This window comes from Bactrocera dorsalis, chromosome 6 (genome assembly GCF_023373825.1).
Source record: "Bactrocera dorsalis isolate Fly_Bdor chromosome 6, ASM2337382v1, whole genome shotgun sequence".
NCBI classification, from domain to species: domain Eukaryota; kingdom Metazoa; phylum Arthropoda; class Insecta; order Diptera; family Tephritidae; genus Bactrocera; species Bactrocera dorsalis.
The window spans coordinates 42,379,482-42,395,142 of record NC_064308.1 but is presented as its reverse complement, the minus strand read 5'-3'; the positions used below and the strand labels follow the sequence as shown (position 1 = coordinate 42,395,142).

Genomic DNA, 15,661 nt, shown 5'->3' with positions numbered 1-15,661 from the left:
CTGCCGCAGGTCCTTTCAATGATACAAACAAGGACGCCACTTTGTCCGCTGTATTCCAGTTATTGGCCGTTGCTGTCTTTTCAAACTGAAGTTTGAAAATTTGAAATGGAATACTTCCATCGAATGTGGGTGCCTTCAATCTTTGATTATTTGTTGATGGTGCAGGGCCATGTAGTTGCAGTTCTCGCACACGATTACTTAATTGCAGAACTTCTGATTTTAAATTTTCTTCGCCATTTTTTAAAGTGCTTAATTCGTCTTCAAATTTTGAAAATTTCTCTTGCACTTGTTTTTGTAGTTGTGTAGTATTTTCCGTAATCTGTTGTGTAAGGCGAGACTCTAACTGTGATGTATTTTCAGCTATTTGCGTCATTTGCTGTGCCAAACGATTTTCTGTTTGCACTACATTTTCTGTTATTTGTGATATATTTTCAGCTATTTGCTGTGCCAGACGATTTTCTGTTTGCACTGCATTTTCTGCTATTTGTGATGTATTTTCAGCTATTATTTGCTTAATAGCCACTAACAGCATGTTCGTGTCTGCACTTGATGATGTTCGTTGTTCTTCTACTTTTTCTTCTACCTTTGTAGAAGTTTCTGGCCCATTAAATTCGAACTCGTCCACATTAATTCCATCCGCTTCCATTGCTTCACGTAATCGTGCCTGCAGATCCGCCTTTTGCCCGCTTATCGGCAAATTACGCTCCTCCAGTTCTTTTTTTAATTGCTGAATTCTCAATTCTCCGAATTTAACCATCTTGAATTTGGATTATTTGACAATCCCACTTCTGACACCAATTGTTACGAATTTACTCTTGCTAGTTTACTTTGTTAGGTTCGTATCTCTGGATTGACAAATAAAATCAACACTGTTTAATTTAATTCAACAACTCTTTATTTCACAACTCGTCTACACTATAGCAGTTTACTCTTAGCACTGATCGATTACGTTGGCGCTGCCACGGCTTATATAGCCACGCACGTCTCGCTGATGCCGACGTGTCCTTCTAGAATATCGCGTCTGGAAATTACCAGAACATACGGCTATAGCCACGCATTTCTCGCTGATGCCGACGTGCCCTTCTAGAATATCGCGTCTGGAAATTACCAGAACATACGGCTATACGGCGCCAGACGCAAGCAGACAGTCGCGGCAATTGTTTAACTAGACGAGCAGACAGTGTGGCGCCAGATGTCTACAAATGCTATTCCATATACCTACAGCTATTGTTCATAATCAGGGATGCATATAGTAATACAAATACAACTTAATACTACTTTTTGTAACAGTATTATATACATACATATGCATGTACATATGTATGTGACAAGTGTACGAAACTATAAGGAAAACGAAAGCACAAACAAACATTAAGCATAACTATATGCATATAATATATACATACATACGTTTATTATTGCGTCATTATTAATTTCTTTCCTTTTGCGTTCTTATCTCCAAAGATAGACGTACTAAGGAATAATATACAAATTAATCGCGAGTATATCGCAGATACTTTTAACCAATACACGGTAACAAGAAAAAAATAAATAAAATAATTATATACAAATATTTTTTGATTTGACTATTTATTCTTCTCATTTTTAATTACACATTTGCTCCTATTATCAATTTTTTAATTGTATTTTAAAGCAAAACAATTTTAAGCTCAAAGCTTACAATTTAATTCTAAAATTGCAATCTGATAAATCGAAAGAGGTTAAACCAAGAACACCTCAATTATTAGAAATTCCGAAAATGGCTGATGATGACAAATCAGAAAGCACACCTGCAGAAGCTACACGCTCACAACAGGGTGCCAAACAAAAAAGAACCAAAGATAATTTAGTGTCAAGGTTCATAATTGAAAGTGACAGTTTTGTTAGATACTGCACAAGATTTACTGCTTCCCCAATTAATGATAACACAGAATCGGTTCTAAATTTAAAAATTCAAAGCATAGATAGCATATGGGCACGCCTTCTGGCAGCATACGATACAGTACTAGATACTGACGATGCTGAACTCCCAGAAAACATAAAAGCTTCGGCGTCAGCTAAATATGAAAACTGTCTCGAACAATATGAAATTAAGTGGCCAAGTCACAGAAAAAATTAATTCGTTTACAACGGAGGTTGAAATTATTTCAAATTAATATTTAAATAATGAACTCAAAAAATTCTGGGAAGTGGAAGAATTACCTCAGACTACTCAACTTTCAGAAGAAGACCAGGCATGCGAAGCCTATTACAAGTCCACAACAACAAGAAACGAAAGTGGTCGTTATGTTGTGCGACTCCCTTTCAAACCCACCTTCCCAGATTCTATAGCTCTAGGTCACTCTAGAATATCAGCAGTCCAGCAATTTCTAAGCTTGGAAAAAAGTCTGATAAAGAAGAGTGAGCTCAAATCATCATATGATAATGTGATGGACGAGTATCTAGACCTCAATCATATGGAAGAAACTGTACCATATGAAAAAGTATCTAAAGGTAGATATTTATCGTTTTATCTGCCACATCATGGGGTAATAAGACCTGATAAAATTACAACAAAAGTACGAGTGGTTTTCAATGCCTCAAAGTGTACGAGCTCAGGCAAATCACTCAATGATGTACTATACACAGGGCCAACATTACAACCTGATCTCATGTTGCTAATTCTAAATTGGCGCATGTTTAAATACGTTTTCAATGGGGATGTAGAGAAAATGTACAGACAAATTCTAGTACATGAAGATGACCAAGATTTCCAGCGTATAGTCTTCCGCAAATCAAGTAATAGTCCAATCAGCGACTATAAACTTAAAACCGTCACCTTTGGCATTTTGGCATCAATTGCGCACCCTATTTGGCGATCAGGACACTACATGAAGTGGCAAAAACAAATGCAACAAATTTGCCTTTAGCATCTTCTGTGTTGCAAACACAAACATACGTGGACGACATACTATCAGGTAGCCACGGTCTGTCCTTAGCGTGCGAATCACTATCTCAAGTGATCAAAGCACTAAATTCAGCGGGATTCCCCTTAAAGAAAATTACTTCAAATCACCCTGATATAATAAAAGACATTAAAAAGGAAGACTTATTAGATACAGATTTCCTTAAATTTGAAAAGGCTAGTACAACTAAAAATCTAGGGATTCAATGGAATGCGATAACAGATCAATTCTCATATACAATTGAGTCAATATCTGCAATGTCCGCCATTACAAAACGCCAAATACTTTCCTCGGTGGCAAAACTTTTCGACCCCGCAGGATGGCTTTCGCCAATAATGATTCAAGCAAAAATCCTCATTCAAGAATTGTGGCAAGATGGCACTGAATGGGATGAACAGGTAAAACCTTTACGTTTAGCGAAATGGGTTCAATTTGCTAACAATTTACATACTATATCAGAAATTCGAATCCCTCGATGGGTAAATTTCACCCCCAATATTAACACAGAATTACACGGTTTCTGTGATGCCTCTGAAAAAGCTTATTGCGCAACAGTTTACGTACGCACACAGTACGATAACAAAATATTTGCACACCTCTTGGTAGCCAAAGCCAAAGTTGCACCTTTGAAGACACTCAGTCTGCCACGGCTTGAACTGAATGGTGCTCTTCTGTTAGCAAAATTAATTTCAATAGTTCAAACCCATCTGAAATTAACCGATCATAAAACGTATCTTTGGTCAGACTCAGAAATAGTTTTGGCATGGTTAGAAAAACCACCCTATTGCTGGAAGACCTATGTATCTAACCGAATATCTCAAATCTTGGACTTAGTTGGCCCAGCAAAATGGCAACATGTTGCAAGTGTAGATAACCCAGCGGATCTTGGGACAAGAGGTTGCAAGCCACTGCACCTCACCAGCACTACACTCTGGTGGAATGGTCCAACATGGCTAACAGAATCACAAGAATTCTGGCCAAAGTCTCCCGCTCGTAATATAATACCGCCGGAAAGTCGGGAAATTTAAAATTTTCATGTCATTCCAGAAGAGGATGATATTTTCCACCGATTTTCTTCATTTCCTAGAGCACTAAGAGTAGTCGCTTACATGCACAAATTCACCCAAAGACTTAAACAAAAAATGAAAGGGATACCAAATGATCCTTACGTACAACTAACGCATACCGATTTGCAACATGCCAAAGTTAGTCTCATTACCTACACCCAAACTCGCTATTTCAGTCGAGAGAAAGCAAAGTTGGTCGAAAGACGACCACTCGAAAAGGGAAGCTCTCTTCTCGTTTTAAATCCATTCTTGGACGCTAAGGGATTAATAAGGGCAAATGGAAGATTAGCGAACTCCAGCCTTAGTTATAACGAACGACATCCCATTATTATACCTGAGAAATCCCGGTTTACTCATTTACGAGGGCTGTCCGATAAATAACCGACCTCAACGTGAAGCTAGCGGCACATCTCAAAAAAAAGTTTCTACTTCAAATTGTGCATATTATAATAGCTACTCGCCAAAATTTCAGAAATTTATCTTGCGCAATTATCTGTTGACAGTCGTTTTTGTGAGTCTATTTCGGTGATTTCCCCAAAATGGAAAAAATTTAATATCGAGCTGTAATTAAATTTTTATTTTTGAAAGGCAATACGCCTTCACAAATCAAAGATGAGTTGGACTCTGTGTATGGTGACTCTGCACCATCGTTTACCACCGTAAAATTTTGGGCAGCTGAATTTAAACGTGGTCGCAGGAGCTTGGAAGATGATGAACGTCCTGGGCGTCCAAAAACTGTAACCACTAACGATAACATCGCTAAAGTTCATTAATTGGTACTAGACGTCCGCCGGATTAAAGTTAGGGAAATAGCTGAGATTATGAAGATGTCAAAAGAAACTGTTTGTCACATATTAAACCAAGATTTGGGCATGAGAAAGCTGTCCGCGCGTTGGGTGCCGCGTTTGCTTACGCTAGACCACAAACGTGCGCGCATGAACATTTCCAGCGCTCTGTTGGCTCAGTTTAGAAGCAATAAGACCGAGTTTTGGCGCCGATTGATAACTGTAGACGAAACTTGGATTCATCATTATACGCCTGAAACAAAAAACCAATCTAAACAGTGGATTGAAAAGGGGGAACCAGCCCCAAAAAAACCTAAAGTTGTGTATTCGACTGGGAAAGTGATGGCGAGTGTTTTTTGGGACAGCCATGGAATTATTTTTATCGACTATCTTGAAAAAGGAAAACCTATAACAGGAGCATACTACGCATCATTATTGGACAAGCTAAAGGAAGAAATTTCGAAAAATCGGCCACATTTGCAAAAAAAGAAAGTCTTGTTCCACCAAGACAGCGCACCTTCTCACACCTCAACAGTCGCCATGGCGAAAATCCACGAATTGCGGTTCGAACTGCTTGACCATCCACCTTATTCACCGGATCTAGCACCAAGCGACTTTTTTTTGTTTCCTCAACTTAAAACTGCGCTCGGCGGCCAGAGATTTTCGTCAAATGAGGAGGCAATCTCTTTCGTGAACTCGTATTTTGCAGACAAAGACGCCAAGTACTATTTGGTAGGGTTACAGAGATGGGAGCATCGCTGGGAGAAGTGTGTGGAGTTACAAGGAGACTATGTAGAAAAATAAAAAAAAAAAATTTGAAAAAGTCGCGTGCATCATGGTTAGGTCGGTTATTTATCGGACAGCCCTCGTATTCCTAATATATGTACCTTCACCAGCTTACACTACATGGTGAGCATCGCTTGATGCAGCAAATGGTCGGACAAGAATTTTATATACCGCAACTAAAGCCACAACTTAAAAAGACGATTTTTATGTGTAAACAATGTACCTTGTACAAACATAAAATGCGCACGCAGATCATGGCAGCTTTACCACCTGAACCTACCTACCTGAACCTACATTTAGAAAAGGGTACGTGGCTGTTTTTGTATGTTTTACGACAAAGGCAGTACACCTCGAGCTTTGTTCAGATCTGACAACTGCAGCTTTCCTCGCAGCATTCTCACGCTTTGTCGGACGACGCGGATTTCCCTCAAAGATTATGAGCGACAATGGGAAAAATTTTATCGGAGCTCAAAGAGCCACCGAGAAAGAGTTCATAAACTTTATGAAAGAAGTTTCCCCTGAAATAGTTAAAAAATATGCACCTCAAGGGATCAATTGGCAGTTTATACCTCCATGTTCTCCACACATGGGCGGACTTTGGGAATCAGCAGTCAAAAGCTTTAAATCCCATTTAAAGAAAACGGCTGGTAATCATAAATTTAATTATGAGGAGTTTACTACACTACTCACTCGTATCGAAGCCGTATTAAATTCAAGACCTATATCACCACTCTCGCAAGATCCCTCCGATTTCACAGCTCTTACACCTGGACATTTCCTCAGAGTAGCTCCTCTTCTCGCCATACCTGAGACAGAAGGAGACTCACTCACTTTAATAAATCGATGGGAAAGAATCAAGATTCTCCATCATGAATTCAGCCACAGATGGAAGGAGGACTATCTTAAAGATCTCCATAAGAGATATCGATGGAAAACGATCCAGAAGGAACCTAGTACAGGCGAATGCCTTCCCCCAACCGAATGGCGACTAGGTCGCATTGAAAAAGTACATCGGGGACGAGATGGTCATATAAGAGTAGTAGATGTGCGAACACAAACTGGCCTACTAACTCGACCATTAGTGAAATTGTGTTTTCCTCCAAATACCGAAGAACCAATTACCGAAAACAAGCGAACGCAAACGCATACATAAAATCAAACAATAATTAATCAAAAATACACCGTTTTACAATCCGTGCGTACAAACCAAAAGCATAATGAACGCGGTTAATAATAAACAATAAAATCCGTATATACATAATATATAATACACAAATACATATATCTATATATACACATATATATAATGAGTAGCTTACTCCATGGAGGATGGAGGATGGAGTCATGTGTAGAAGTTCACGCAAGTGAGGAAAGTTCTCTGATTGCCATTCACTTGGGAGTGGCCAGAAACGATTCTTTTACATGTGACTCAAGCAGCTCACGACTTCCGGTCTTTGACCAAGTATACTCTGGGTAGCCTAAGAACATCCGTTTGAAGGCGAGCTAACGTGAGAAGGCGAAACATCCCCTGCATAGGGTTGTGCGCTGGGTTTGGGACCCGCCACGTAAAAAAACACCCCCAATGAAAATTCGGCTATCATCGCGTAAGCGGTGTCTACGCCAATAAAGAAGAAGAAGCTTACTCCATACTACTAGCAAAACCATACTTAATATCCATATTCCCATTCCATTAGAAATGGACGTAGAGGACATACGCAATAATCCCCAGTCGGTGTGGTCCGCCGTCACCGCAAATACTGCATCCGCTACACCCATCGCTGCACCAAGGAGGCAACAATCATCCGTTCCACCAGTTAGGGAAGCAGGCGAGGAGCACTTCGAGGAATATGTACCGCCACGATGTAGCCTATGCCATCGACCCCATTTCTTAAAGAAGTGTACGATCTTCAAGACAATGACGCCCGCTCAGCGCCAACAAATCGCTAGAGCCCACGGCCACTGCATGACATGCTTGGCAGACACACACGCTACCTCGGAGTGCATGTCAGACGGGTCGTGACAGTACTGTCACCGACCGCATCATACACTGTTTCACCGTTTTCCTCGACGCTCTGATCATTCAACGCACGCCAGTCACCGGCGTGGTCAAACGCGGCACAATCAACATAGAGATCAGGTTCAACACCGAAGAGCCCATCGCTCTAAGCCGTCCCGAGGTGCACGTTCGCAGACACCACCACATCATTACCATCGCAACCCGCGAAGGTCGACGGGTTTCAGCGCTGTAGTGAGCACCCTACAGAAACTGCAGCGGCTTCTAGGCAATTAATTCGCCTAGGGGGGGCGGGATGTCTATGCGACTTCATGGCATCTCACCCTTCAACACAAAATTCATCACACCACACAACATTCAGCACACATAACATTTGTCACACAACTCACACTCATCACACAACACAACATTCAGCACAAAACTTGCATCATCATACACACAACCCCACGCAACAAACCAACCACACTACACCCACCATACGTTATCGTTTTCACCACCAAACCGATAAAAAAAGGATTGGCGAGCTCGGGGTGAACTTAATTCGCTTTTTTACGCCCGAACCGAAGAGACACGTCTCGCCAATTCGTGCACCGCCTCGCCAATTTGAACACAAGACACATGTCTCGCCAATTCGTGCACCGCCTCGCCAATTTGAACACCAGACACACGTCCCGCCAATTCGTGCATCCGCCAGTTTTGAACTGCATAAAGTTTTAATCCAACGTTGGAGTCCCCCATCCGGTCGCGTGTGTGTGTGTGCCGTGAACAGTGTGTGAAAGTGAACAGTGTTCAAGGAAATATACATAACTAATTATACGTGTAAATTTGAATTTAAAATCTGAAGTCTCGCCCGCAAAGGGAAATACATCCAAATAAAAAATAATACATTGTTTTTAATTTAACTTAATATTTAATTAGACCCATAAAAGGATACATAATCCAAGGGTAAGTATTCCCCCCAAACGAAGTGCAGCGAACAGCGACGATTGTTTCTACCTTCGGTTGCTATTGATTAATGTACGCGGTTCAACTATATTTGAGTCATTGCTTACTCTGAATGGTTTGATGTGTGCAAGTTTTGGAGAAGTAAGCCAGCAATTACATTTGCTGGAACACGTTAATCACTGGAATGAAAATGAAGTTCGCATACTTTTCGATATAAACATCGACATTGTCAAAGACAGTTTACATCGTCTTCGCTAAAAATTGGAAATGGTACAATTTCGGTTGGTACTTCCGGTAGCTCGATATCAATTCACGAAAGATGAACTCATCACAAATGTTCGGACATTGGCTAAATTACCATAACTACAATTCCTTAAGTGCACGCGCAATGTTAGCTGCCAAAAATACCGATGTTGTTGACTTAAACTGGATGATTAAAAGTCAAATTCCGGGAGGCAATGAAGACGACGCCGTGAATTATCCAGTGGTATTTCTAAATTCTTTGGACAGGCTTGGTATGCCACCGCATTATTTACGTCTCAAAGTAGGATCCGTCGTTATTATGTTTTGCAATCTTCATGCGCCGAAACTGTGTAATGGAACCCGACTGATTGTGACGCACCTATCGAATGCAAGGGGGAGAATGCTTGATTCTACGAATTCCTTTGAGTTTTAACGATTTTCCATTTCAGTTCAAACGTATTCCGTTTCCAGTGAAAATTGCATTTAAGATGACAATCAACAGGACCTAAAGATAATCGCATAGTGTGAGGCATAAATTTGGAAATGCTATGTTTTTCACACGGCCGTGGCGTGCTCACGAGTTGGAAAACCATCTTTTCTGTACACCGGAACAGAAACCAAAAAACGTTGTTTATAAAGCTGCGTTACATTGAAAAAAAAATGAAATGATAAATTTAACTTTCCTTTCATTTCAAAATACATAATTTCACGCAGGACAACGGCTGCGGGGTCAGCTAGTAAGTACAGTGGCGGACAAAAGTCTACATACACCCCCTGTTTTCTTCGATGTGAGAGTACAAAAACTTTTAAGAAAAATGTGTTGATATAGTTTTATTCTAATCTTCTTTCTAATAACAGCAAACTTAAAAAATCCATTAATTAATATAAAACTACAAATTTATGGAATAAAAACTCAAATATTGTGTTGACAAAAGTCAGTACAAAAATATCTTAGTTCAGTGCGAAAAACTGTGTTATTAAGAGGTTTTAGTATTTAGTTGGGTCCCCATTGGTATCTATAACTGCTTGAAGACGCCGTGGCATTGATTCTGCTAAATTTGTCAACGCTGCAGATGTAATGCTGTTCCAAGGTTTCAATATGCGCTCTTAGAGTACAGCAGAGCTAGAAATTTGGTTCTTTCTAATTCTACGCTCCAAAATCTCCCAGACATGTTCAATAATATCCATATTTGGACTTTGAGGTGGTGTATTTAATTGCCTTGGAGTATAATAAAGCAACCAGTCCTTAACAATTTGCGCCGCATGTATCGGATCGTTATCTTGTTGTAATATCCAACCGGAATCGAGCCCTAAATTATCCACCGAAGGCTTCAAAGTATGTTCCAACAGAGACTTATACTTATAACCGTCCATTTCATCTTCAATAAAGTCCAACTTTCTAACTCCAGAGGCCGCAACAGCTCCCCAAACCATTACGCTGCCGCCACCGAGCTTCACAATTGATACTACGTTCTTCGGTTCAAGCGTTGCGTTAGTTTTCATTCAAATTTTGGCCCTTTCATCACTACCAAAAATAGTGAATTTAGAATCATCTGTAAATGAAACTTTTTTCCAAAAATCCATTTCCTTTTCTTTGTGTCTTTTGGCGAACTTTAAACGAAGTTTCCGGTTTTTTCAGAAATAAAAGGTTTCTTCCGTGGTGTTCTACTGTGGAATCCGTTATCGTTTAGAGTTTTTTTATTGTTCTTGGTTGGATACTCATTTGTGACGTACTTGCTATGCGTTCGGCTAAATTTGAAGCATTTACTTTTGGATTTTGGTCTACTTCGTTGAGAATCAGGCTGATGTATCTACGAGATTATTTTTTTGGGCATCCACTGCGCGGTTTATTTTCGTTGGAACCATTATTTTTTAGAATTGTTTGTACTGTTGCCCGACTCAAGTTCAAAATTTTAGAAATTTCACCACATGATTTTTTTTCTTTTCTTTCTTTTATCACCAAATTTCTTAAATCAATTGATATTTCATTTCGCGGAGCCATTATAGCTATTGATGTGTTTAAACCACAACTAAATTCAATAAATATCAAACAATAAACATATTGAAATAAAAGAAAAAGGCTAACGTTGCCTTACTGTTAATATAACAATGTACAAAGTATGAGATTTGAACAGTATGTACACTTTTGTCAAAGCAATTTTTGAGTTTTTCTTCCATAACTTTGTTGTTTTAAGTTAAATAATGAATTTTTTTAGTTAATTGCTATTATAATAAATATTAAAATAAAACTGTATAAATACATTTTTCTAAAAACTTTTTGTACTCTCATATCAAAGGAAATAGGGGGTGTATGTAGACTTTTGTCCGCCACTGTATATATTGAAAACTGAAAATGTTGATATGCTAAAAGTAATCGGCAGTGCCAAAAAGTATGACCAAAAAATGTAAATTGTACGATGCTGGAAGATAATTAAATTCTACATACTTATTTCAGACGCTTGAATTTGTGATCTATCTGTACCCTGCTCCTTTTCTTTTTACTTTTTTTTTGCTTTTTTGATAGAGACGTACTGATTTTTCGCTGGACCGATCTGGTAACCCTACGTATATGTCATGATTTCAATTCTCATTCCAGCACATTTGATCTAACAGACTCACTCTTTACCATTAAAAAAATTATTTTATCTACTCTTAAAAAGTAACATTTGAAAATTATAAACTTTAATTTAATTCTTAATTTTGGCTGTTGAAATTTCTGTAGCTGAGCAGCTTAAGATCGCAACGCTTAAAACTCTCTTGCCTTTTATGACTCGCCTAATTCCGCTCATTCGCGGATTGCGTTTGGGCGGGAGGAGTGAAATCGTTGGGTATTATTATTATTATTATTATTATAACCCCCTTTACTCCCCATATAATGGTATTGGTAAAAAATACTAAAAAATTCGATAAATAAATGATTGAATATTCCAGAGATATAAAATTTTACACTAGAGATGGTTTCAGCGGGATTTATGGTAGCCGGATTAGGTGAAACCCAATATCTTCAAACACCAGAACGTTTTTGCCTAAATTTAGTCCGTTTCTTCTTGCATTCCTGTCACAGTGCGAAAATGGGCGCAATCGGACTACAACCACGCCTTCTTCTCATATAGCACAAATTTAAATTATATTTCCTTTCCAGTATGCAAAACAAGATGCAATTAATATTACGAGATATAACTTTTCATGAATAGTGCCAAATCGAGAAAAATTGTTCAAGCCCATAGGTGCCGAATATACGGACAACAGAACTAATATCAGGATATTCGAGCATTCGGCTGACTTACAATTGGTGTTTGTACTTGTATCTGAGGTATATTATGAATCCCACAGAACATTTTTTTAGTATTTGACACGTGTAGTCAAAAATAGATAAAATCGGCACGATACTACCTCAACTCCCATATATGTGTAGTATGATTTTCGATTTCCTAACAAACCTTATGTGTATATCAGTCGGATGACGTTTTACACCTTTTCCCTGGGTTGGATTATTGCAAGTAGCAAGAGTACAAAATATTCGGTTGCACACAAACTTAGCGTTTCCTTACTTGTTTTAGTACTTTTCGTTGAAACAAATTAAATGCGGCTATTCAAGTAAACAATCCAAAATGCATGGTTGCGCGCAAAGATATCAAAAAAAAAGCATAGAAACTAAGCAAATCTAATGGATTTTTTGTTTTTTTTCTTATCTGTATAAGCGATCAACTAAAGAAAGGGAATATGCAATACAAAAAATCACAATCGTTAGATATTTTCGCTTCTGCTGCGCTGCTATTGCAATGAACACAAAGGGGAGGACCTACTCTATTTCCTCGCAACCTTTTTAAGCCGGAATTCGGGAGATGTCAACTCCCAGTCTTAAACTGTCTTACAGATTAAAACAAATAATTTCACTAAAAGAATATGTATCTAATTTTCAAAGAAGTGTACATTTTATTTGAAGTAAATTATAAATGAACAAGCACAACATTCCTTATAATAGATGAATAAGTCACAGTGGGTGGCAAAACTTTACGCATGATCCAAATTTTTGATGTCTTGGTGAATATAAAAATGACAAAAATGTGATGGACTTTTGTTTTAATAATATTTTTAATGGGAAACTAGCTGACACAGGAAGCGTTGATATATACATACTTATATCAGAGATTATGGAACGATGTGCTTAAATCTAAACCACAAACAGACATTTGTCCTTGGGAATGCCAATTTAATATCACATTATGTGCTTTTGAATTCAATTAGTCAATCTGTAGGAATCATGGGGATTCGAAGTAGAATTATATTTTTGCCTCATGGTATGTTCAAATTATGATGCAAAATAACTGGAGAATCAACCTTCAGATGTAAATGGTGTGGTGGCATGTCCGGCATATACAAAGGATTCAAAAAGTAAATTATTAATTCAATGTCCACACACATTTGATAATTGTGCAGAAATGCGTAGCCAATTTTATGCATCTAATGTTTTCATAGATAGCTACTTTTCGATAATCAATGTCTAACAATTGTTTTTGCACATGTTAGTTTTCAGTTGGACTTTTTTCAAATGATGATTTTAAGAAAGTGTTGATTTCATCAGCGTATGTTTGAACGTGGCAGAAGGAAAATTTGTGACTCAAATCACTTGAAAGGAGTTCCTTTTATATATGTACTTCATTATCTTATCCATTGCCTCAAGCAAATGTTTGTGTGTACTATCCCAAATGACAAACAGTTTCAGCACTGTGGTCATGCTTTATATGTGTTATTTTAAATGTTAAATGACAGCTTTAATGCTATGTATATGAAGTCTTTTATCTATATCTCCTTCTTTGATTAATTTTTTCGACAACAGGGAAACGCCGAAAACGCAAAATGTGTCGAGCTTTTATTCCTCTAAAAAATAAAATAAATATGCTATAAAGCTGAAACTGTGAACACGGTAAGCATACCGAATTTCATCAAAATCGACTCTGCCGTTTCAGAGGAGTTTGCCAGCAAACACCATGACACGAGAACGTTATATATTAGATTATAAAATAAAACACAAATAGAAAAAATCATTGACAAAAGTCTACTAAGCAACGAAGTCTCCGCTGTTTGTCGATAGATAGATCCAATAGTGGTGATCAATTTTGATATATCCAAAACGTGATAAACTTAATCTAGACAGTTGAAAAAGAAACCGCTTATTTGTCATATACTTTGCAAATATATCCGAAATAATCGTCATTTGCGGGAAGTGCTGATTTTCTTCTTTCAGTCAAAGAAATCGGCGGGGAAAGTACTCAAAAAAGATGATTAGAAGGAAGGCTAAAAACCATCGTAGATGGTGGATTGGAGACGTTGCTCGATGAGGATCTATGTCAAACGCAATAAAAGGTTGATTCAACAATGAAAGTCTGATTTCTGGTTTCCATTTCAGTTATATAGAATCGACAGTCGTGGAAACGGTACCTGCAAAGGTTTTGCTGCATGACAACGCCTGGCCTTACGTTGCCAAACTCGTTAAAACCAACATGGAAATGTTTAAAACGAAAATCCTCTCCCACCCGCTATATTCTCTAGATATTACACCGTCCGATTATTATTTGTTCCGTTCAAGGGCAAATGATCTGCCTCAGAAGAAGTTCCACTCACAAGACGACATCGAAAAGTGACTTCTTTCTTGGATAGCATCACAAGATGAACAATTTGACCGCAATGGTATTCAAGCTTTGAAATTATGACTGGTGATGGGAATACTTTGTATAATTAATTTGTAACCATTTCCATTCAAATTTTGTTTTCATTAAAAAATAGCGAGAACTTGTTTAAATCAAGGCTCTGTGGTGACATATTGTATTTAATTTGCGTGGAGCATAGCAAAAGCAGTAATTTCTTTATAATGTGAGCCGCGCGCTTTGGATCGTAATCTTGCTAGAAGATCCACGTCCAACAAAGGTTTAGTTTATCCACGGATGCTCTTAAAATTTTTTCTAATATATTGTTATATTAATAACGAGCCAAGACCATTTCCGCAAACATTTAGTTTCCTACGCCGGACCCACCCACAGCGTCTCAAATCATATCATTTCCACCTCTTCCCTGACAAAAATGTTGTATTTATTTTTGAACAAAATTTGTACAAAGAAAACGTGGCCTTTATCTTTAAGCTTGTGAGCGAATTACAAGAGAGCAGGAATCACTCATAAGGGTTTCCTGCTTAGAGTTCTGCTAGTACATTTAAGTGGGGAGATACCTCTAGAGTTTTCAAAAAATGAAAAAAAAAAATCAATTGAAAAACTATTTAAAAATATAGTCCCGAAGTTTTATTGATTTACTCCGAAGAACCACTGCGCTTCATGCAGCGGTTGTATAGGCACCAAAACTTTGGGCTCGTTTCCTCGAAACTAACTCTTTTTTTCGGTCGTCGAAATTGCGAGCGAATTATTGAACCGATTTACTTGACCTAAAGCATATTTTACGGACAATTTTATACTTGAGTGCGTGAAAGAGTGCTTTTCCGAGAAAAATGGCATTCTGACAGTTGTTTAACTATTTTGATATTCCGCCATTTTTTTTTGTCATAAAATAATTTTAATTTTGTAGTTCAATTATACCTCTTAATATATATGCAAAAAAATTTGGATGTGATCTGTTTTTATTCTCCCATAATACATAAACCTTTTTTAAACCTCTCTTAAACATAGTAGCATGAGTTTGTGGGTTGTTATTAATTTATTTTAAAATATAAGAGACATCTCTTCGACTATGCTTCTTCATTTTTTTGTTTTCAAATATGGTATTGATTTAGCTAAATTTAGCAGCTTAGATATTTCACCAAAAGATTTATTTCCAGTTTTATATTCTACAAACAGGTTTTGCATATCATTTGAAGTTTTTTCCAGA

At 37.9% G+C, this 15,661-nt stretch overlaps 1 protein-coding gene across 4 annotated transcripts in view; it reads right to left on the bottom strand.

Annotated features, from left to right (window-relative positions):
- LOC105222666 (RNA-binding protein MEX3B) overlaps positions 1-15,661 on the bottom strand; it is a 154,779-nt gene that overhangs the window by 62,030 nt on the left and 77,088 nt on the right. The gene's annotated exons all lie outside the window — the stretch shown is intronic.